Below are 25,125 nucleotides of genomic sequence, written 5' to 3'. Positions count from 1 at the left end.
GGAAGATGGGCAACAGAGGCTACCTCAGGTGGCAATCGTTAAGCCAAAGAAACACACAAGGGTGTGGAGACCTGGGGAAAAAGCAACACGGAGAAATCCACCCTCTGAAACTGACGAACATGGGCAAAAGAAGCTAGCTCAGGTTGCAACCTTTAAGCAGAAAAACAACACATGGGCGTGCAGACCTGGCAAAAAAGCAACAGTGAGAAATCTACCCTCTGAAACCGACGAAGATGGGCAACAGAGGCTAGCTCAGGTGGCAATTTTTAAGGAAAAATAAAAGGAAGTGCGTGGAGACCCGTGGAAAAAGCAACACGGAGAAATCTACCCTCTAGAACTGAGAAAGAAGCGCAACAGAGGGTAGCTCAGGTGGCAATCTTTAAGCAAAAAAAATAAAATAAAAAAATACAATGGCGAGGAGACCCGGTCAAAAAACAACCCTGAAAAATGTACCCTCTGAAACTGAGGAAGCAGGGCAACAGTGCCTAGCTCAGGTGACAATCTTTAAGCAAAAGAAACACACAAGGGCGTGGGGAGCTGGCGAAAAGGCAACACTGAGAAATCCACCCTCTGAAACGGACGAAGATGGGCAACAGAGGCTAGCTCAGGTGGCAATCTTTAAGCAAAAGAAACACACAAGGGCGTGGAGACCTGGGAAAAAGCAACACGGAGAAATCCACCCTCTGAAACTGAGGAAGATGGGCAACAGAGGCTACCTCAGGTGGCAATCCTTAAGCAAAAACAAAGCACAAAGGCGTGGAGCCCTGGGGACAAAGCAACCCTGAAATATCTACCCTCTGAAACTGAGGAACATGGGCAAGAGAGGCTAGCTCAGGTGGCACTCGTTAAGCAAAAACAAAACACAAAGGCGTGGAGACCTGGGGAAAAAGCAACCCTGAAATATCTACCATCTGAAACTGAGGAAGATGGGCAAGAGAGGCTGGCTTCAGGTGGCAATCTTTAAGCAAAAGAAACACACAAGGGCGTGGGGAGCTGGCGAAAAGGCAACACTGAGAAATCCACCCTCTGAAACGGACGAAGATGGGCAACAGAGGCTAGCTCAGGTGGCAATCTTTAAGCAAAAAAAATAAAATAAAAAAATACAATGGCGAGGAGACCCGGTCAAAAAGCAACCCTGAAAAAGGTACCCTCTGAAACTGAGGAAGCAGGGCAACAGTGCCTAGCTCAGGTGACAATCTATAAGCAAAAGAAACACACAAGGGCGTGGGGAGCTGGCGAAAAGTTAACACTGAGAAATCCACCCTCTGAAACGGACGAAGATGGGCAACAGAGGCTAGCTCAGGTGGCAATCTTTAAGCAAAAGAAACACACAAGGGCGTGGAGACCTGGGGAAAAAGCAACACGGAGAAATCCACCCTCTGAAACTGAAGAAGATGGGCAAGAGAGGCTACCTCAGGTGGCAATCCTTAAGCAAAAACAAAGCACAAAGGCGTGGAGCCCTGGGGACAAAGCGTCCCTGAAATATCTACCCTCTGAAACTGAGGAAGATGGGCAAGAGAGGCTAGCTCAGGTGGCACTCGTTAAGCAAAAACAAAACACAAAGGCGTGGAGACCTGGGGAAAAAGCAACCCTGAAATATCTACCCTCTGAAAGTGAGGAAGATGGGCAAGAGAGGCTGGCTTCAGGTGGCAATCGTTAAGCAAAAGAAACACACAAGGGCCTGGAGACCTGGGGAAAAAGCAACATTCAGAAATCCACCCTCTGAAACTGAGGAAGATGGGCAACAGAGGCTACCTCAGGTGGCAATCGTTAAGCCAAAGAAACACACAAGGGTGTGGAGACCTGGGGAAAAAGCAACACGGAGAAATCCACCCTCTGAAACTGACGAACATGGGCAAAAGAAGCTAGCTCAGGTTGCAACCTTTAAGCAGAAAAAAAACACATGGGCGTGCAGACCTGGCAAAAAAGCAACAGTGAGAAATCTACCCTCTGAAACCGACGAAGATGGGCAACAGAGGCTAGCTCAGGTGGCAATTTTTAAGGAAAAATAAAAGGAAGTGCGTGGAGACCTGGGGAAAAAGCAACACGGAGAAATCTACCCTCTAGAACTGAGAAAGAAGCGCAACAGAGGCTAGCTCAGGTGGCAATCTTTAAGCAAAAAAAATAAAATAAAAAAATACAATGGCGAGGAGACCCGGTCAAAAAGCAACCCTGAAAAAGGTACCCTTTGAAACTGAGGAAGCAGTGCAACAGTGCCTAGCTCAGGTGACAATCTTTAAGCAAAAGAAACACACAAGGGTGTGGGGAGCTGCCGAAAAGGCAACACTGAGAAATCCACCCTCTGAAACGGACGAAGATGGGCAACAGAGGCTAGCTCAGGTGGCAATCTTTAAGCAAAAAAAATAAAATAAAAAAATACAATGGCGAGGAGACCCGGTCAAAAATCAACCCTGAAAAAGGTACCCTCTGAAACTGAGGAAGCAGGGCAACAGTGCCTAGCTCAGGTGACAATCTTTAAGCAAAAGAAACACACAAGGGCGTGGGGAGCTGGCGAAAAGGTAACACTGAGAACTCCACCCTCTGAAACGGACGAAGATGGGCAACAGAGGCTAGCTCAGGTGGCAATCTTTAAGCAAAAGAAACACACAAGGGCGTGGAGACCTGGGGAAAAAGCAACACGGAGAAATCCACCCTCTGAAACTGAGGAAGATGGGCAAGAGAGGCTACCTCAGGTGGCAATCCTTAAGCAAAAACAAATTACAAAGGCGTGGAGCCCTGGGGACAAAGAAACCCTGAAATATCTACCCTCTGAAACTGAGGAAGATGGGCAAGAGAGGCTAGCTCAGGTGGCACTCGTTAAGCAAAAACAAAACACAAAGGCGTGGAGACCTGGGGAAAAAGCAACCCTGAAATATCTACCCTCTGAAACTGAGGAAGATGGGCAAGAGAGGCTGGCTTCAGGTGGCAATCGTTAAGCAAAAGAAACACACAAGGGCGTGGAGACCTGGGGAAAAAGCAACATTCAGAAATCCACCCTCTGAAACTGAGGAAGATGGGCAACAGAGGCTACCTCAGGTGGCAATCGTTAAGCCAAAGAAACACACAAGGGTGTGGAGACCTGGGGAAAAAGCAACACGGAGAAATCCACCCTCTGAAACTGACGAACATGGGCAAAAGAAGCTAGCTCAGGTTGCAACCTTTAAGCAGAAAAACAACACATGGGCGTGCAGACCTGGCAAAAAAGCAACAGTGAGAAATCTACCCTCTGAAACCGACGAAGATGGGCAACAGAGGCTAGCTCAGGTGGCAATTTTTAAGGAAAAATAAAAGGAAGTGCGTGGAGACCCGTGGAAAAAGCAACACGGAGAAATCTACCCTCTAGAACTGAGAAAGAAGCGCAACAGAGGGTAGCTCAGGTGGCAATCTTTAAGCAAAAAAAATAAAATAAAAAAATACAATGGCGAGGAGACCCGGTCAAAAAACAACCCTGAAAAATGTACCCTCTGAAACTGAGGAAGCAGGGCAACAGTGCCTAGCTCAGGTGACAATCTTTAAGCAAAAGAAACACACAAGGGCGTGGGGAGCTGGCGAAAAGGCAACACTGAGAAATCCACCCTCTGAAACGGACGAAGATGGGCAACAGAGGCTAGCTCAGGTGGCAATCTTTAAGCAAAAGAAACACACAAGGGCGTGGAGACCTGGGAAAAAGCAACACGGAGAAATCCACCCTCTGAAACTGAGGAAGATGGGCAACAGAGGCTACCTCAGGTGGCAATCCTTAAGCAAAAACAAAGCACAAAGGCGTGGAGCCCTGGGGACAAAGCAACCCTGAAATATCTACCCTCTGAAACTGAGGAACATGGGCAAGAGAGGCTAGCTCAGGTGGCACTCGTTAAGCAAAAACAAAACACAAAGGCGTGGAGACCTGGGGAAAAAGCAACCCTGAAATATCTACCATCTGAAACTGAGGAAGATGGGCAAGAGAGGCTGGCTTCAGGTGGCAATCTTTAAGCAAAAGAAACACACAAGGGCGTGGGGAGCTGGCGAAAAGGCAACACTGAGAAATCCACCCTCTGAAACGGACGAAGATGGGCAACAGAGGCTAGCTCAGGTGGCAATCTTTAAGCAAAAAAAATAAAATAAAAAAATACAATGGCGAGGAGACCCGGTCAAAAAGCAACCCTGAAAAAGGTACCCTCTGAAACTGAGGAAGCAGGGCAACAGTGCCTAGCTCAGGTGACAATCTATAAGCAAAAGAAACACACAAGGGCGTGGGGAGCTGGCGAAAAGTTAACACTGAGAAATCCACCCTCTGAAACGGACGAAGATGGGCAACAGAGGCTAGCTCAGGTGGCAATCTTTAAGCAAAAGAAACACACAAGGGCGTGGAGACCTGGGGAAAAAGCAACACGGAGAAATCCACCCTCTGAAACTGAAGAAGATGGGCAAGAGAGGCTACCTCAGGTGGCAATCCTTAAGCAAAAACAAAGCACAAAGGCGTGGAGCCCTGGGGACAAAGCGTCCCTGAAATATCTACCCTCTGAAACTGAGGAAGATGGGCAAGAGAGGCTAGCTCAGGTGGCACTCGTTAAGCAAAAACAAAACACAAAGGCGTGGAGACCTGGGGAAAAAGCAACCCTGAAATATCTACCCTCTGAAAGTGAGGAAGATGGGCAAGAGAGGCTGGCTTCAGGTGGCAATCGTTAAGCAAAAGAAACACACAAGGGCCTGGAGACCTGGGGAAAAAGCAACATTCAGAAATCCACCCTCTGAAACTGAGGAAGATGGGCAACAGAGGCTACCTCAGGTGGCAATCGTTAAGCCAAAGAAACACACAAGGGTGTGGAGACCTGGGGAAAAAGCAACACGGAGAAATCCACCCTCTGAAACTGACGAACATGGGCAAAAGAAGCTAGCTCAGGTTGCAACCTTTAAGCAGAAAAAAAACACATGGGCGTGCAGACCTGGCAAAAAAGCAACAGTGAGAAATCTACCCTCTGAAACCGACGAAGATGGGCAACAGAGGCTAGCTCAGGTGGCAATTTTTAAGGAAAAATAAAAGGAAGTGCGTGGAGACCTGGGGAAAAAGCAACACGGAGAAATCTACCCTCTAGAACTGAGAAAGAAGCGCAACAGAGGCTAGCTCAGGTGGCAATCTTTAAGCAAAAAAAATAAAATAAAAAAATACAATGGCGAGGAGACCCGGTCAAAAAGCAACCCTGAAAAAGGTACCCTTTGAAACTGAGGAAGCAGTGCAACAGTGCCTAGCTCAGGTGACAATCTTTAAGCAAAAGAAACACACAAGGGTGTGGGGAGCTGCCGAAAAGGCAACACTGAGAAATCCACCCTCTGAAACGGACGAAGATGGGCAACAGAGGCTAGCTCAGGTGGCAATCTTTAAGCAAAAAAAATAAAATAAAAAAATACAATGGCGAGGAGACCCGGTCAAAAATCAACCCTGAAAAAGGTACCCTCTGAAACTGAGGAAGCAGGGCAACAGTGCCTAGCTCAGGTGACAATCTTTAAGCAAAAGAAACACACAAGGGCGTGGGGAGCTGGCGAAAAGGTAACACTGAGAACTCCACCCTCTGAAACGGACGAAGATGGGCAACAGAGGCTAGCTCAGGTGGCAATCTTTAAGCAAAAGAAACACACAAGGGCGTGGAGACCTGGGGAAAAAGCAACACGGAGAAATCCACCCTCTGAAACTGAGGAAGATGGGCAAGAGAGGCTACCTCAGGTGGCAATCCTTAAGCAAAAACAAAGCACAAAGGCGTGGAGCCCTGGGGACAAAGCAACCCTGAAATATCTACCCTCTGAAACTGAGGAAGATGGGCAAGAGAGGCTAGCTCAGGTGGCACTCGTTAAGCAAAAACAAAACACAAAGGCGTGGAGGTTTGGGGAAAAAGCAACCCTGAAATATCTACCCTCTGAAACTGAGCAAGATGGGCAAGAGAGGCTGGCTTCAGGTGGCAAACTTTAATCAAAAGAAACACACAAGGGCGTGGAGACCTGAGGAAAAAGCAGCACTGAGAAATACACCCTCTGAAACTGACGAAGATGGGCAACAGAGGCTAGCTCAGGTGGCAATCGTTACGCAAAAACAAAACCCAAAGGCGTGGAGACCTGGGGACAAAGCAACCCTGAAATATCTACCCTCTGAAACTGAGGAAGATGGGCAAGAGAGGCTGGCTTCAGGTGGCAATCGTTAAGCAAAAGAAACACACAAGGGCGTGGAGACCTGGGGAAAAAGCAACATTCAGAAATCCACCCTCTGAAACTGAGGAAGATGGGCAACAGAGGCTACCTCAGGTGGCAATCGTTAAGCCAAAGAAACACACAAGGGTGTGGAGACCTGGGGAAAAAGCAACACGGAGAAATCCACCCTCTGAAACTGACGAACATCGGCAAAAGAAGCTAGCTCAGGTTGCAACCTTTAAGCAGAAAAACAACACATGGGCGTGCAGACCTGGCAAAAAAGCAACAGTGAGAAATCTACCCTCTGAAACCGACGAAGATGGGCAACAGAGGCTAGCTCAGGTGGCAATTTTTAAGGAAAAATAAAAGGAAGTGCGTGGAGACCCGGGGAAAAAGCAACACGGAGAAATCTACCCTCTAGAACTGAGAAAGAAGCGCAACAGAGGGTAGCTCAGGTGGCAATCTTTAAGCAAAAAAAATAAAATAAAAAAATACAATGGCGAGGAGACCCGGTCAAAAAACAACCCTGAAAAATGTACCCTCTGAAACTGAGGAAGCAGGGCAACAGTGCCTAGCTCAGGTGACAATCTTTAAGCAAAAGAAACACACAAGGGCGTGGGGAGCTGGCGAAAAGGCAACACTGAGAAATCCACCCTCTGAAACGGACGAAGATGGGCAACAGAGGCTAGCTCAGGTGGCAATCTTTAAGCAAAAAAAATAAAATAAAAAATACAATGGCGAGGAGACCCGGTCAAAAATCAACCCTGAAAAAGGTACCCTCTGAAACTGAGGAAGCAGGGCAACAGTGCCTAGCTCAGGTGACAATCTTTAAGCAAAAGAAACACACAAGGGCGTGGGGAGCTGGCGAAAAGGTAACACTGAGAAATCCACCCTCTGAAACGGACGAAGATGGGCAACAGAGGCTAGCTCAGGTGGCAATCTTTAAGCAAAAGAAACACACAAGGGCGTGGAGACCTGGGGAAAAAGCAACACGGAGAAATCCACCCTCTGAAACTGAGGAAGATGGGCAACAGAGGCTACCTCAGGTGGCAATCCTTAAGCAAAAACAAAGCACAAAGGCGTGGAGCCCTGGGGACAAAGCAACCCTGATATATCTACCCTCTGAAACTGAGGAACATGGGCAAGAGAGGCTAGCTCAGGTGGCACTCGTTAAGCAAAAACAAAACACAAAGGCGTGGAGACCTGGGGAAAAAGCAACCCTGAAATATCTACCATCTGAAACTGAGGAAGATGGGCAAGAGAGGCTGGCTTCAGGTGGCAATCTTTAAGCAAAAGAAACACACAAGGGCGTGGGGAGCTGGCGAAAAGGCAACACTGAGAAATCCACCCTCTGAAACGGACGAAGATGGGCAACAGAGGCTAGCTCAGGTGGCAATCTTTAAGCAAAAAAAATAAAATAAAAAAATACAATGGCGAGGAGACCCGGTCAAAAAGCAACCCTGAAAAAGGTACCCTCTGAAACTGAGGAAGCAGGGCAACAGTGCCTAGCTCAGGTGACAATCTTTAAGCAAAAGAAACACACAAGGGCGTGGGGAGCTGGCGAAAAGGTAACACTGAGAAATCCACCCTCTGAAACGGACGAAGATGGGCAACAGAGGCTAGCTCAGGTGGCAATCTTTAAGCAAAAGAAACACACAAGGGCGTGGAGACCTGGGGAAAAAGCAACACGGAGAAATCCACCCTCTGAAACTGAGGAAGATGGGCAAGAGAGGCTACCTCAGGTGGCAATCCTTAAGCAAAAACAAAGCACAAAGGCGTGAAGCCCTGGGGACAAAGAAACCCTGAAATATCTACCCTCTGAAACTGAGGAAGATGGGCAAGAGAGGCTAGCTCAGGTGGCACTCGTTAAGCAAAAACAAAACCCAAAGGCGTGGAGACCTGGGGACAAAGCAACCCTGAAATATCTACCCTCTGAAACTGAGGAAGATGGGCAAGAGAGGCTGGCTTCAGGTGGCAATCGTTAAGCAAAAGAAACACACAAGGGCGTGGAGACCTGGGGAAAAAGCAACATTCAGAAATCCACCCTCTGAAACTGAGGAAGATGGGCAACAGAGGCTACCTCAGGTGGCAATCGTTAAGCCAAAGAAACACACAAGGGTGTGGAGACCTGGGGAAAAAGCAACACGGAGAAATCCACCCTCTGAAACTGTCGAACATGGGCAAAAGAAGCTAGCTCAGGTTGCAACCTTTAAGCAGAAAAAAAACACATGGGCGTGCAGACCTGGCAAAAAAGCAACAGTGAGAAATCTACCCACTGAAACCGACGAAGATGGGCAACAGAGGCTAGCTCAGGTTTCAATTTTTAAGGAAAAATAAAAGGAAGTGCGTCGAGACCTGGGGAAAAAGCAACACGGAGAAATCTACCCTCTAGAACTGAGAAAGAAGCGCAACAGAGGCTAGCTCAGGTGGCAATCTTTAAGCAAAAAAAATAAAATAAAAAATACAATGGCGAGGAGACCCGGTCAAAAATCAACCCTGAAAAAGGTACCCTCTGAAACTGAGGAAGCAGGGCAACAGTGCCTAGCTCAGGTGACAATCTTTAAGCAAAAGAAACACACAAGGGCGTGGGGAGCTGGCGAAAAGGTAACACTGAGAAATCCACCCTCTGAAACGGACGAAGATGGGCAACAGAGGCTAGCTCAGGTGGCAATCTTTAAGCAAAAGAAACACACAAGGGCGTGGAGACCTGGGGAAAAAGCAACACGGAGAAATCCACCCTCTGAAACTGAGGAAGATGGGCAAGAGAGGCTACCTCAGGTGGCAATCCTTAAGCAAAAACAAAGCACAAAGGCGTGGAGCCCTGGGGACAAAGCAACCCTGAAATATCTACCCTCTGAAACTGAGGAACATGGGCAAGAGAGGCTAGCTCAGGTGGCACTCGTTAAGCAAAAACAAAACCCAAAGGCGTGGAGACCTGGGGAAAAAGCAACCCTGAAATATCTACCCTCTGAAACTGAGGAAGATGGGCAAGAGAGGCTGGCTTCAGGTGGCAATCGTTAAGCAAAAGAAACACACAAGGGCGTGGAGACCTGGGGAAAAAGCAACATTCAGAAATCCACCCTCTGAAACTGAGGAAGATGGGCAACAGAGGCTACCTCAGGTGGCAATCGTTAAGCCAAAGAAACACACAAGGGTGTGGAGACCTGGGGAAAAAGCAACACGGAGAAATCCACCCTCTGAAACTGACGAACATGGGCAAAAGAAGCTAGCTCAGGTTGCAACCTTTAAGCAGAAAAACAACACATGGGCGTGCAGACCTGGCAAAAAAGCAACAGTGAGAAATCTACCCTCTGAAACCGACGAAGATGGGCAACAGAGGCTAGCTCAGGTGGCAATTTTTAAGGAAAAATAAAAGGAAGTGCGTGGAGACCCGGGGAAAAAGCAACACGGAGAAATCTACCCTCTAGAACTGAGAAAGAAGCGCAACAGAGGGTAGCTCAGGTGGCAATCTTTAAGCAAAAAAAATAAAATAAAAAAATACAATGGCGAGGAGACCCGGTCAAAAAACAACCCTGAAAAATGTACCCTCTGAAACTGAGGAAGCAGGGCAACAGTGCCTAGCTCAGGTGACAATCTTTAAGCAAAAGAAACACACAAGGGCGTGGGGAGCTGGCGAAAAGGTAACACTGAGAAATCCACCCTCTGAAACGGACGAAGATGGGCAACAGAGGCTAGCTCAGGTGGCAATCTTTAAGCAAAAGAAACACACAAGGGCGTGGAGACCTGGGGAAAAAGCAACACGGAGAAATCCACCCTCTGAAACTGAGGAAGATGGGCAACAGAGGCTACCTCAGGTGGCAATCCTTAAGCAAAAACAAAGCACAAAGGCGTGGAGCCCTGGGGACAAAGCAACCCTGAAATATCTACCCTCTGAAACTGAGGAACATGGGCAAGAGAGGCTAGCTCAGGTGGCACTCGTTAAGCAAAAACAAAACACAAAGGCGTGGAGACCTGGGGAAAAAGCAACCCTGAAATATCTACCATCTGAAACTGAGGAAGATGGGCAAGAGAGGCTGGCTTCAGGTGGCAATCTTTAAGCAAAAGAAACACACAAGGGCGTGGGGAGCTGGCGAAAAGGCAACACTGAGAAATCCACCCTCTGAAACGGACGAAGATGGGCAACAGAGGCTAGCTCAGGTGGCAATCTTTAAGCAAAAAAAATAAAATAAAAAAATACAATGGCGAGGAGACCCGGTCAAAAAGCAACCCTGAAAAAGGTACCCTCTGAAACTGAGGAAGCAGGGCAACAGTGCCTAGCTCAGGTGACAATCTTTAAGCAAAAGAAACACACAAGGGCGTGGGGAGCTGGCGAAAAGGCAACACTGAGAAATCCACCCTCTGAAACGGACGAAGATGGGCAACAGAGGCTAGCTCAGGTGGCAATCTTTAAGCAAAAAAAAATAAAATAAAAAAATACAATGGCGAGGAGACCCGGTCAAAAAGCAACCCTGAAAAAGGTACCCTCTGAAACTGAGGAAGCAGGGCAACAGTGCCTAGCTCAGGTGACAATCTTTAAGCAAAAGAAACACACAAGGGCGTGGGGAGCTGGCGAAAAGGTAACACTGAGAAATCCTCCCTCTGAAACCGACGAAGATGGGCAACAGAGGCTAGCTCAGGTGGCAATCTTTAAGCAAAAGAAACACACAAGGGCGTGGAGACCTGGGGAAAAAGCAACACGGAGAAATCCACCCTCTGAAACTGAGGAAGATGGGCAAGAGAGGCTACCTCAGGTGGCAATCCTTAAGCAAAAACAAAGCACAAAGGCGTGGAGCCCTGGGGACAAAGAAACCCTGAAATATCTACCCTCTGAAACTGAGGAAGATGGGCAAGAGTGGCTAGCTCAGGTGGCACTCGTTAAGCAAAAACAAAACACAAAGGCGTGGAGACCTGGGGAAAAAGCAACCCTGAAATATCTACCCTCTGAAACTGAGGAAGATGGGCAAGAGAGGCTACCTCTGGTGGCAATCCTTAAGCAAAAACAAAGCACAAAGGCGTGGAGCCCTGGGGACAAAGAAACCCTGAAATATCTACCCTCTGAAACTGAGGAAGATGGGCAAGAGAGGCTAGCTCAGGTGGCAATCGTTAAGCAAAAACAAAACACAAAGGCGTGGAGACCTGGGGAAAAAGCAACCCTGAAATATCTACCCTCTGAAACTGAGGAAGATGGGCAAGAGAGGCTGGCTTCAGGTGGCAAACTTTAATCAAAAGAAACACACAAGTGCGTGGAGACCTGAGGAAAAAGCAGCACTGAGAAATCCACCCTCTGAAACTGACGAAGATGGGCAACAGAGGCTAGCTCAGGTGGCAATCGTTAAGCAAAAACAAAACCCAAAGGCGTGGAGACCTGGGGACAAAGCAACCCTGAAATATCTACCCTCTGAAAGTGAGGAAGATGGGCAAGAGAGGCTGGCTTCAGGTGGCAATCGTTAAGCAAAAGAAACACACAAGGGCGTGGAGACCTGGGGAAAAAGCAACATTCAGAAATCCACCCTCTGAAACTGAGGAAGATGGGCAACAGAGGCTACCTCAGGTGGCAATCGTTAAGCCAAAGAAACACACAAGGGTGTGGAGAACTGGGGAAAAAGCAAAACGGAGAAATCCACCCTCTGAAACTGACGAACATGGGCAAAAGAAGCTAGCTCAGGTTGCAACCTTTAAGCAGAAAAAAAACACATGGGCGTGCAGACCTGGCAAAAAAGCAACAGTGAGAAATTTACCCTCTGAAACCGACGAAGATGGGCAACAGAGGCTAGCTCAGGTGGCAATCTTTAAGGAAAAATAAAAGGAAGTGCGTGGAGACCTGGGGAAAAAGCAACACGGAGAAATCTACCCTCTAGAACTGAGAAAGAAGCGCAACAGAGGCTAGCTCAGGTGGCAATCTTTAAGCAAAAAAAATAAAATAAAAAAATACAATGGCGAGGAGACCCGGTCAAAAAGCAACCCTGAAAAAGGTACCCTTTGAAACTGAGGAAGCAGGGCAACAGTGCCTAGCTCAGGTGACAATCTTTAAGCAAAAGAAACACACAAGGGCGTGGGGAGCTGGCGAAAAGGCAACACTGAGAAATCCACCCTCTGAAACGGACGAAGATGGGCAACAGAGGCTAGCTCAGGTGGCAATCTTTAAGCAAAAAAAATAAAATAAAAAAATACAATGGCGAGGAGACCCGGTCAAAAAGTAACCCTGAAAAAGGTACCCTCTGAAACTGAGGAAGCAGGGCAACAGTGCCTAGCTCAGGTGACAATCTTTAAGCAAAAGAAACACACAAGGGCGTGGGGAGCTGGCGAAAAGGTAACACTGAGAAATCCACCCTCTGAAACGGAAGAAGATGGGCAACAGAGGCTAGCTCAGGTGGCAATCGTTAAGCAAAAACAAAACCCAAAGGCGTGGAGACCTGGGGACAAAGCAACCCTGAAATATCTACCCTCTGAAACTGAAGAAGATGGGCAAGAGAGGCTGGCTTCAGGTGGCAATCTTTAAGCATAAGAAACACACAAGGGCGTGGGGAGCTGGGGAAAAGGCAACACTGAGAAATCTACCCTCTGAAACGGCCGAAGATGGGCAACAGAGGCTAGCTGAGGTGGCAATCTTTAAGCAAAAGAAACACACAAGGGCGTGGAGACCTGGGCAAAAGCAACACGGAGAAATCCACCCTCTGAAACTGAGGAAGATGGGCAAGAGAGGCTACCTCAGGTGGCAATCCTTAAGCAAAAACAAAGCACAAAGGCGTGGAGCCCTGGGGACAAAGCAACCCTGAAATATCTACCCTCTGAAAATGAGGAACATGGGCAAGAGAGGCTAGCTCAGGTGGCACTCGTTAAGCAAAAACAAAACACAAAGGCGTGGAGACCTGGGGAAAAAGCAACCCTGAAATATCTACCCTCTGAAACTGAGGAAGATGGGCAAGAGAGGCTGGCTTCAGGTGGCAAACGTTAAGCAAAAGAAACACACAAGGGCGTGGAGACCTGGGGAAACAGCAACACGGAGATATGGACCCTCTGAAACTCAGGAAGATGGGCAAGAGAGGCTAGCTCAGGTGGCAATCGTTAAGCAAAATCAAAACCCAAAGGCGTGGAGACCTGGGGAAAAAGCAACCCTGAAATATCTACCCTCTGAAACTGAGGAAGATGGGCAAGAGAGGCTGGCTTCAGGTGGCAATCTTTAAGCAAAAGAAACACACAAGGGCGTGGGGAGCTGGAGAAAAGGCAACACTGAGAAATCCACCCTCTGAAACGGACGAAGATGGGCAACAGAGGCTAGCTCAGGTGGCAATCGTTAAGCAAAAGAAACACACAAGGGCGTGGAGGCCTGGGGAAAAAGCAACACGGAGAAATCCACCCTCTGAAACTGACGAACATGGGCAAAAGAAGCTAGCTCAGGTTGCAACCTTTAAGCAGAAAAAAAACACAAGGGCGTGCAGACCTGGCAAAAAAGCAACAGTGAGAAATCTACCCTCTGAATCCGACGAAGATGGACAACAGAGGCTAGCTCAGGTGGCAATTTTTAAGGAAAAATAAAAGGAAGTGCGTGGAGACCAGGGGAAAAAGCAACACGGAGAAATCTACCCTCTAGAACTGAGAAAGAAGCGCAACAGAGGCTAGCTCAGGTGGCAATCTTCAAGCAAAAAAAATAAAATAAAAAAATACAATGGCGAGGAGACCCCGTCAAAAAGCAACCCTGAAAAAGGTACCCTCTGAAACTGAGGAAGCAGGGCAACAGTGCCTAGCTCAGGTGACAATCTTTAAGCAAAAGAAACACACAAGGGCGTGGGGAGCTGGCGAAAATGCAACACTGAGAAATCCACCCTCTGAAACGGACGAAGATGGGCAACAGAGGCTAGCTCAGGTGGCAATCTTTAAGCAAAAAAAATAAGATAAAAAAATACAATGGCGAAGAGACCCGGTCAAAAAGCAACCCTGAAAAAGGTACCCTCTGAAACTGAGGAAGCAGGGCAACAGTGCCTAGCTCAGGTGACAATCTTTAAGCAAAAGAAACACACAAGGGCGTGGGGAGCTGGCGAAAAGGCAACACTGAGAAATCCACCCTCTGAAACGGACGAACATGGGCAAAAGAAGCTAGCTCAGGTTGCAACCTTTAAGCAAAAAAAAAACACAAGGGCGTGCAGACCTGGCAAAAAAGCAACAGTGAGAAATCTACCCTCTGAAACCGACGAAGATGGACAACAGAGGCTAGCTCAGGTGGCAATTTTTAAGGAAAAATAAAAGGAAGTGCGTGGAGACCTGGGGAAAAAGCAACACGGAGAAATCTACCCTCTGAAACTGAGAAAGAAGCGCAACAGAGGCTAGCTCAGGTGGCAATCTTTAAGCAAAAAAAATAAAATAAAAAAATACAATGGCGAGGAGACCCGGTCAAAAAGCAACCCTGAAAAAGGTACCCTCTGAAACTGAGGAAGCAGGGCAACAGTGCCTAGCTCAGGTGACAATCTTTAAGCAAAAGAAACACACAAGGGCGTGGGGAGCTGGCGAAAAGGCAACACTGAGAAATCCACCCTCTGAAACGGACGAAGATGGGCAACAGAGGCTAGCTCAGGTGGCAATCTTTAAGCAAAAAAAATAAAATAAAAAAACACAATGGCGAGGAGACCCGGTCAAAAAGCAACCCTGAAAAAGGTACCCTCTGAAACTGAGGAAGCAGGGCAACAGTGCCTAGCTCAGGTGACAATCTTTAAGCAAAAGAAACACACAAGGACTTGGGGAGCTGGCGAAAAGGTAACACTGAGAACTCCACCCTCTGAAACGGACGAAGATGGGCAACAGAGGCTAGCTCAGGTGGCAATCTTTAAGCAAAAGAAACACACAAGGGCGTGGAGACCTGGGGAAAAAGCAACACGGAGAAATCCACCCTCTGAAACTGAGGAAGATGGGCAAGAGAGGCTACCTCAGGTGGCAATCCTTAAGCAAAAACAAAGCACAAAGGCGTGGAGCCCTGGGGACAAAGCAACCCTGAAATATCTACCCTCTGAAACTGAGGAACATGGGCAAGAGAGGCTACCTCAGGTGGCAATCGTTAAGCAAAAACAAAACCCAAAGGCGTGGAGACCTGGGGAAAAAGCAACCCTGAAATATCTACCCTCTGAAACTGAGGAAGATGGGCAAGAGAGGCTGGCTTCAGGTGGCAATCTTTAAGCAAAAGAAACACACAAGGGCGTGGGGAGCTGGGGAAAAGGCAACACTGAGAAATCCACCCTCTGAAACGGACGAAGATGGGCAAGAGAGGCTGGCTTCAGGTGGCAATCGTTAAGCAAAAGAAACACACAAGGGCGTGGAGGCCTGGGGAAAAAGCAACACGGAGAAATCCACCCTCTGAAACTGAGGGACATGGGCAAAAGAAGCTAGCTCAGGTTGCAACCTTTAAGCAGAAAAAAAACACAAGGGCGTGCAGACCTGGCAAAAAAGCAACAGTGAGAAATCTACCCTCTGAAACCGACGAAGATGGACAACAGAGGCTAGCTCAGGTGGCAATTTTTAAGGAAAAATAAAAGGAAGTGCGTGGAGACCTGGGGAAAAAGCAACACGGAGAAATCTACCCTCTAGAACTGAGAAAGAAGCGCAACAGAGGCTAGCTCAGGTGGCAATCTTTAAGCAAAAAAAATAAAATAAAAAAATACAATGGCGAGGAGACCCGGTCAAAAAGCAACCCTGAAAAAGGTACCCTCTGAAACTGAGGAAGCAGGGCAACAGTGCCTAGCTCAGGTGACAATCTTTAAGCAAAAGAAACACACAAGGGCGTGGGGAGCTGGCGAAAAGGCAACACTGATAAATCCACCCTCTGAAAAGGACGAAGATGGGCAACAGAGGCTAGCTCAGGTGGCAATCGTTAAGCAAAAACAAAGCACAAAGGCGTGGAGCCCTGGGGACAAAGCAACCCTGAAATATCTACCCTCTGAAACTGAGGAACATGGGCAACAGAGGCTAGCTCAGGTGGCAATCGTTAAGCAAAAACAAAGCACAAAGGCGTGGAGACCTGGGGAAAAAGCAACCCTGAAATATCTACCATCTGAAACTGAGGAAGATGGGCAAGAGAGGCTGGCTTCAGGTGGCAATCTTTAAGCAAAAGAAACACACAAGGGCGTGGGGAGCTGGCGAAAAGGCAACACTGAGAAATCCACCCTCTGAAACTGACGAACATGGGCAAAAGAAGCTAACTCAGGTTGCAACCTTTAAGCAAAAAAAAAACACATGGGCGTGCAGACCTGGCAAAAAAGCAACAGTGAGAAATCTACCCTCTGAAACCGACGAAGATGGGCAACAGAGGCTAGCTCAGGTGGCAATTTTTAAGGAAAAATAAAAGGAAGTGCTTGGAGACCTGGGGAAAAAGCAACACGGAGAAATCTACCCTCTAGAACTGAGAAAGAAGCGCAACAGAGGCTAGCTCAGGTGGCAATCTTTAAGCAAAAAAAATAAAATAAAAAAATACAATGGCGAGGAGACCCGTTCAAAAAGCAACCCTGAAAAAGGTACCCTCTGAAACTGAGGAAGCAGGGCAACAGTGCCTAGCTCAGGTGACAATCTTTAAGCAAAAGAAACACACAAGGGCGTGGGGAGCTGGCGAAAAGGCAACACTGAGAAATCCACCCTCTGAAACGGACGAAGATGGGCAACAGAGGCTAGCTCAGGTGGCAATCTTTAAGCAAAAGAAACACACAAGGGCGTGGAGACCTGGGGAAAAAGCAACACTGAGAAATCCACCCTCTGAAACTGAGGAAGATGGGCAACAGAGGCTACCTCAGGTGGCAATCGTTAAGCAAAAACAAAACCCAAAGGCGTGGAGACCTGGGGAAAAAGCAACCCTGAAATATCTACCCTCTGAAACTGAGGAAGATGAGCAAGAGAGGCTGGCTTCAGGTGGCAAACGTTAAGCAAAAGAAACACACAAGGGCGTGGAGACCTGGGGAAAAAGCAACACGGAGAAATCCACCCTCTGAAACTGACGAAGATGGGCAACAGAGGCTAGCTCAGGTGGCAATCGTTAAGCAAAAACAAAGCACAAAGGCGTGGAGCCCTGGGGACAAAGCAACCCTGAAATATCTACCCTCTGAAACTGAGGAACATGGGCAACAGAGGCTAGCTCAGGTGGCAATCGTTAAGCAAAAACAAAGCACAAAGGCGTGGAGACCTGGGGAAAAAGCAACCCTGAAATATCTACCATCTGAAACTGAGGAAGATGGGCAAGAGAGGCTGGCTTCAGTTGGCAATCTTTAAGCAAAAGAAACACACAAGGGCGTGGGGAGCTGGCGAAAAGGCAACACTGAGAAATCCACCCTCTGAAACTGACGAACATGGGCAAAAGAAGCTAGCTCAGGTTGCAACCTTTAAGCAAAAAAAAAACACATGGGCGTGCAGACCTGGCAAAAAAGCAACAGTGAGAAATCTACCCTCTGAAACCGACGAAGATGGACAACAGAGGCTAGCTCAGGTGGCAATTTTTAAGGAAAAATAAAAGGAAGTGCTTGGAGACCTGGGGAAAAAGCAACACGGAGAAATCTACCCTCTGAAACTGAGAAAGAAGCGCAACAGAGGCTAGCTCAGGTGGCAATCTTTAAGCAAAAAAAATAAAATAAAAAAATACAATGGCGAGGAGACCCGGTCAAAAAGCAACCCTGAAAAAGGTACCCTCTGAAACTGAGGAAGCAGGGCAACAGTGCCTAGCTCAGGTGACAATCTTTAAGCAAAAGAAACACACAAGGGCGTGGGGAGCTGGCGAAAAGGCAACACTGAGAAATCCACCCTCTGAAACGGACGAAGATGGGCAACAGAGGCTAGCTCAGGTGGCAATCTTTAAGCAAAAGAAACACACAAGGGCGTGGAGACCTGGGGAAAAAGCAACACGGAGAAATCCACCCTCTGAAACTGAGGAAGATGGGCAAGAGAGGCTACCTCAGGTGGCAATCCTTAAGCAAAAACAAAGCACAAAGGCGTGGAGCCCTGGGGACAAAGCAACCCTGAAATATCTACCCTCTGAAACTGAGGAACATGGGCAAGAGAGGCTACCTCAGGTGGCAATCGTTAAGCAAAAACAAAACCCAAAGGCGTGGAGACCTGGGGAAAAAGCAACCCTGAAATATCTACCCTCTGAAACTGAGGAAGATGGGCAAGAGAGGCTGGCTTCAGGTGGCAATCTTTAAGCAAAAGAAACACACAAGGGCGTGGGGAGCTGGGGAAAAGGCAACACTGAGAAATCCACCCTCTGAAACGGACGAAGATGGGCAAGAGAGGCTGGCTTCAGGTGGCAATCGTTAAGCAAAAGAAACACACAAGGGCGTGGAGGCCTGGGGAAAAAGCAACACGGAGAAATCCACCCTCTGAAACTGAGGGACATGGGCAAAAGAAGCTAGCTCAGGTTGCAACCTTTAAGCAGAAAAAAAACACAAGGGCGTGCAGACCTGGCAAAAAAGCAACAGTGAGAAATCTACCCTCTGAAACCGACGAAGATGGACAACAGAGGCTAGCTCAGGTGGCAATTTTTAAGGAAAAATAAAAGGAAGTGCGTGGAGACCTGGGGAAAAAGCAACACGGAGAAATCTACCCTCTAGAACTGAGAAAGAAGCGCAACAGAGGCTAGCTCAGGTGGCAATCTTTAAGCAAAAAAAATAAAATAAAAAAATACAATGGCGAGGAGACCCGGTCAAAAAGCAACCCTGAAAAAGGTACCCTCTGAAACTGAGGAAGCAGGGCAACAGTGCCTAGCTCAGGTGACAATCTTTAAGCAAAAGAAACACACAAGGGCCTGGGGAGCTGGCGAAAAGGCAACACTGAGAAATCCACCCTCTGAAAAGGACGAAGATGGGCAACAGAGGCTAGCTCAGGTGGCAATCGTTAAGCAAAAACAAAGCACAAAGGCGTGGAGCCCTGGGGACAAAGCAACCCTGAAATATCTACCCTCTGAAACTGAGGAACATGGGCAACAGAGGCTAGCTCAGGTGGCAACCGTTAAGCAAAAACAAAGCACAAAGGCGTGGAGACCTGGGGAAAAAGCAACCCTGAAATATCTACCATCTGAAACTGAGGAAGATGGGCAAGAGAGGCTGGCTTCAGGTGGCAATCTTTAAGCAAAAGAAACACACAAGGGCGTGGGGAGCTGGCGAAAAGGCAACACTGAGAAATCCACCCTCTGAAACTGACGAACATGGGCAAAAGAAGCTAGCTCAGGTTGCAACCTTTAAGCAAAAAAAAAACACATGGGCGTGCAGACCTGGCAAAAAAGCAACAGTGAGAAATCTACCCTCTGAAACCGACGAAGATGGGCAACAGAGGCTAGCTCAGGTGGCAATTTTTAAGGAAAAATAAAAGGAAGTGCTTGGAGACCTGGGGAAAAAGCAACACGGAGAAATCTACCCTCTAGAACTGAGAAAGAAGCGCAACAGAGGCTAGCTCAGGTGGCAATCTTTAAGCAAAAAAAATAAAATAAAAAAATACAATGGCGAGGAGACCCGTTCAAAAAGCAACCCTGAAAAAGGTACCCTCTGAAACTGAGGAAGCAGGGCAACAGTGCCTAGCTCAGGTGACAATCTTTAAGCAAAAGAAACACACAAGGGCGTGGGGAGCTGGCGAAAAGGCAACACTGAGAAATCCACCCTCTGAAACGGACGAAGATGGGCAACAGAGGCTAGCTCAGGTGGCAATCTTTAAGCAAAAGAAACACACAAGGGCGTGGAGACCTGGGGAAAAAGCAACACTGAGAAATCCACCCTCTGAAACTGAGGAAGATGGGCAACAGAGGCTACCTCAGGTGGCAATCGTTAAGCAAAAACAAAACCCAAAGGCGTGGAGACCTGGGGAAAAAGCAACCCTGAAATATCTACCCTCTGAAACTGAGGAAGATGAGCAAGAGAGGCTGGCTTCAGGTGGCAAACGTTAAGCAAAAGAAACACACAAGGGCGTGGAGACCTGGGGAAAAAGCAACACGGAGAAATCCACCCTCTGAAACTGACGAAGATGGGCAACAGAGGCTAGCTCAGGTGGCAATCGTTAAGCAAAAACAAAGCACAAAGGCGTGGAGCCCTGGGGACAAAGCAACCCTGAAATATCTACCCTCTGAAACTGAGGAACATGGGCAACAGAGGCTAGCTCAGGTGGCAATCGTTAAGCAAAAACAAAGCACAAAGGCGTGGAGACCTGGGGAAAAAGCAACCCTGAAATATCTACCATCTGAAACTGAGGAAGATGGGCAAGAGAGGCTGGCTTCAGTTGGCAATCTTTAAGCAAAAGAAACACACAAGGGCGTGGGGAGCTGGCGAAAAGGCAACACTGAGAAATCCACCCTCTGAAACTGACGAACATGGGCAAAAGAAGCTAGCTCAGGTTGCAACCTTTAAGCAAAAAAAAAACACATGGGCGTGCAGACCTGGCAAAAAAGCAACAGTGAGAAATCTACCCTCTGAAACCGACGAAGATGGACAACAGAGGCTAGCTCAGGTGGCAATTTTTAAGGAAAAATAAAAGGAAGTGCTTGGAGACCTGGGGAAAAAGCAACACGGAGAAATCTACCCTCTGAAACTGAGAAAGAAGCGCAACAGAGGCTAGCTCAGGTGGCAATCTTTAAGCAAAAAAAATAAAATAAAAAAATACAATGGCGAGGAGACCCGGTCAAAAAGCAACCCTGAAAAAGGTACCCTCTGAAACTGAGGAAGCAGGGCAACAGTGCCTAGCTCAGGTGACAATCTTTAAGCAAAAGAAACACACAAGGGCGTGGGGAGCTGGCGAAAAGGCAACACTGAGAAATCCACCCTCTGAAACGGACGAAGATGGGCAACAGAGGCTAGCTCAGGTGGCAATCTTTAAGCAAAAAAAATAAAATAAAAAAATACAATGGCGAGGAGACCCGGTCAAAAAGCAACCCTGAAAAAGGTACCCTCTGAAACTGAGGAAGCAGGGCAACAGTGCCTAGCTCAGGTGACAATCTTTAAGCAAAAGAAACACACAAGGGCGTGGGGAGCTGGCGAAAAGGCAACACTGAGAAATCCACCCTCTGAAACGGACGAAGATGGGCAACAGAGGCTAGCTCAGGTGGCAATCTTTAAGCAAAAAAAATAATATAAAAAAATACAATGGCGAGGAGACCCGGTCAAAAAGCAACACTGAAAAAGGTACCCTCTGAAACTGAGGAAGCAGGGCAACAGTGCCTAGCTCAGGTGACAATCTTTAAGCAAAAGATACACACAAGGGCGTGGGGAGCTGGCGAAAAGGCAACACTGAGAAATCCACCCTCTGAAACGGACGAAGATGGGCAACAGAGGCTATCTCAGATGGCAATCGTTAAGCAAAAGAAACACACAAGGGTGTGGAGACCTGGGGAAAAAGCAACACGGAGAAATCCACCCTCTGAAACTGACGAAGATGGGCAAAAGAAGCTAGCTCAGGTTGCAACCTTTAAGCAGAAAAAAAACACAAGGGCGTGCAGACCTGGCAAAAAAGCAACAGTGAGAAATCTACCCTCTGAAACAGACGAAGATGGACAACAGAGGCTAGCTCAGGTGGCAATTTTTAAGGAAAAATAAAAGGAAGTGCGTGGAGACCTGGGGAAAAAGCAACACGGAGAAATCTACCCTCTAGAACTGAGAAAGAAGCGCAACAGAGGCTAGCTCAGGTGGCAATCTTTAAGCAAAAAAAATAAAATAAAAAAATACAATGGCGAGGAGACCCGGTCAAAAAGCAACCCTGAAAAAGGTACCCTCTGAAACTGAGGAAGCAGGGCAACAGTGCCTAGCTCAGGTGACAATCTTTAAGCAAAAGAAACACACAAGGGCGTGGGGAGCTGGCGAAAAGGCAACACTGAGAAATCCACCCTATGAAACGGACGAAGATGGGCAACAGAGGCTAGCTCAGGTGGCAATCTTTAAGCAAAAAAAAATAAGATAAAAAAATACAATGGCGAGCAGACCCGGTCAAAAAGCAACCCTGAAAAAGGTACCCTCTGAAACTGAGGAAGCAGGGCAACAGTGCCTAGCTCAGGTGACAATCTTTAAGCAAAAGAAACACACAAGGGCGTGGGGAGCTGGCGAAAAGGCAACACTGAGAAATCCACCCTCTGAAATGGACGAAGATGGGCAACAGAGGCTAGCTCAGGTGGCAATCTTTAAGCAAAAAAAATAAAATAAAAAAATACAATGGCGAGGAGACCCGGTCAAAAAGCAACCCTGAAAAAGGTACCCTCTGAAACTTAGGAAGCAGGGCAACAGTGCCTAGCTCAGGTGACAATCTTTAAGCAAAAGAAACACACAAGGGCGTGGGGAGCTGGCGAAAAGGCAACACTGAGTAATCCACCCTCTGAAACGGACGAAGATGGGCAACAGAGGCTAGCTCAGGTGGCAATCTTTAAGCAAAAAAAATAAAATAAAAAAATACAATGGCGAGGAGACCCGGTGAAAAAGCAACTCTGAAAAAGGTACCCTCTGAAACTGAGGAAGCAGGGCAACAGTGCCTAGCTCAGGTGACAATCTTTAAGCAAAAGAAACACACAAGGGCGTGGGGAGCTGGCGAAAAGGTAACTCTGAGAAATCCACCCTCTGAAACGGACGAAGATGGGCAACAGAGGCAATCTCAGATGGCAATCGTTAAGCAAAAGAAACACACAAGGGTGTGGAGACCTGGGGAAAAAGCAACACGGAGAAATCCACCCTCTAAAACTGACGAAGATGGGCAACAGAGGCTAGCTCAGGTGGCAATCGTTAAGCAAAAACAAAACCAAAAGGCGTGGAGACCTGGGGAAAAAGCAACCCTGAAATATCTACCCTCTGAAACTGAGGAAGATGGGCAAGAGAGGCTGGCTTCAGGTGGCAAACTTTAATCAAAAGAAACACACAAGGGCGTGGAGACCTGAGGAAAAAGCAGCACTGAGAAATCGACCCTCTGAAACGGACGAAGATGGGCAACAGAGGCCAGCTCAGGTGGCAATCGTTAAGCAAAAACAAAACCCAAAGGCGTGGAGACCTGGGGACAAAGCAACCCTGAAATATCTACCCTCTGAAACTGAGGAAGATGGGCAAGAGAGGCTGGCTTCAGGTGGCAATCTTTAAGCATAAGAAACACACAAGGGCGTGGGGAGCTGGGGAAAAGGCAACACTGAGAAATCCACCCTCTGAAACGGCCGAAGATGGGCAACAGAGGCTAGCTGAGGTGGCAATCTTTAAGCAAAAGAAACACACAAGGGCGTGGAGACCTGGGCAAAAGCAACACGGAGAAATCCACCCTCTGAAACTGAGGAAGATGGGCAAGAGAGGCTACCTCAGGTGGCAATCATTAAGCAAAAACAAAGCACAAAGGCGTGGAGCCCTGGGGACAAAGCAACCCTGAAATATCTACCCTCTGAAAATGAGGAACATGGGCAAGAGAGGCTAGCTCAGGTGGCACTCGTTAAGCAAAAACAAAACACAAAGGCGTGGAGACCTGGGGAAAAAGCAACCCTGAAATATCTACCCTCTGAAACTGAGGAAGATGGGCAAGAGAGGCTGGCTTCAGGTGGCAAACGTTAAGCAAAAGAAACACACAAGGGCGTGGAGACCTGGGGAAACAGCAACACGGAGATATGGACCCTCTGAAACTCAGGAAGATGGGCAAGAGAGGCTAGCTCAGGTGGCAATCGTTAAGCAAAATCAAAACCCAAAGGCGTGGAGACCTGGGGAAAAAGCAACCCTGAAATATCTACCCTCTGAAACTGAGGAAGATGGGCAAGAGAGGCTGGCTTCAGGTGGCAATCTTTAAGCAAAAGAAACACACAAGGGCGTGGGGAGCTGGCGAAAAGGCAACACTGAGAAATCCACCCTCTGAAACTGACGAACATGGGCAAAAGAAGCTAGCTCAGGTTGCAACCTTTAAGCAAAAAAAAAACACATGGGCGTGCAGACCTGGCAAAAAAGCAACAGTGAGAAATCTACCCTCTGAAACCGACGAAGATGGGCAACAGAGGCTAGCTCAGGTGGCAATTTTTAAGGAAAAATAAAAGGAAGTGCTTGGAGACCTGGGGAAAAAGCAACACGGAGAAATCTACCCTCTAGAACTGAGAAAGAAGCGCAACAGAGGCTAGCTCAGGTGGCAATCTTTAAGCAAAAAAAATAAAATAAAAAAATACAATGGCGAGGAGACCCGTTCAAAAAGCAACCCTGAAAAAGGTACCCTCTGAAACTGAGGAAGCAGGGCAACAGTGCCTAGCTCAGGTGACAATCTTTAAGCAAAAGAAACACACAAGGGCGTGGGGAGCTGGCGAAAAGGCAACACTGAGAAATCCACCCTCTGAAACGGACGAAGATGGGCAACAGAGGCTAGCTCAGGTGGCAATCTTTAAGCAAAAGAAACACACAAGGGCGTGGAGACCTGGGGAAAAAGCAACACTGAGAAATCCACCCTCTGAAACTGAGGAAGATGGGCAACAGAGGCTACCTCAGGTGGCAATCGTTAAGCAAAAACAAAACCCAAAGGCGTGGAGACCTGGGGAAAAAGCAACCCTGAAATATCTACCCTCTGAAACTGAGGAAGATGAGCAAGAGAGGCTGGCTTCAGGTGGCAAACGTTAAGCAAAAGAAACACACAAGGGCGTGGAGACCTGGGGAAAAAGCAACACTGAGAAATCTACCCTCTGAAACCGAAGAAGATGGGCAACAGAGGCTAGTTCAGGTGGCAATCTTTAAGCAAAAAAAATAAAATAAAAAAATACAATGGCGAGGAGACCCGGTCAAAAAGCAACCCTGAAAAAGGTACCCTCTGAAACTGAGGAAGCAGGGCAACAGTGCCTAGCTCAGGTGACAATCTTTAAGCAAAAGAAACACACAAGGGCGTGGGGAGCTGGCGAAAAGGCAACACTGAGAAATCCACCCTCTGAAACGGACGAAGATGGGCAACAGAGGCTAGCTCAGGTGGCAATCGTTAAGCAAAAGAAACACACAAGGGCGTGGAGGCCTGGGGAAAAAGCAACACGGAGAAATCCACCCTCTG

The sequence above is a fragment of the Equus asinus genome, unplaced genomic scaffold (genome assembly GCF_041296235.1).
Source record: "Equus asinus isolate D_3611 breed Donkey unplaced genomic scaffold, EquAss-T2T_v2 contig_194, whole genome shotgun sequence".
Lineage (NCBI taxonomy): Eukaryota > Metazoa > Chordata > Mammalia > Perissodactyla > Equidae > Equus > Equus asinus.
Note: the sequence above shows the minus strand (reverse complement) of the source record.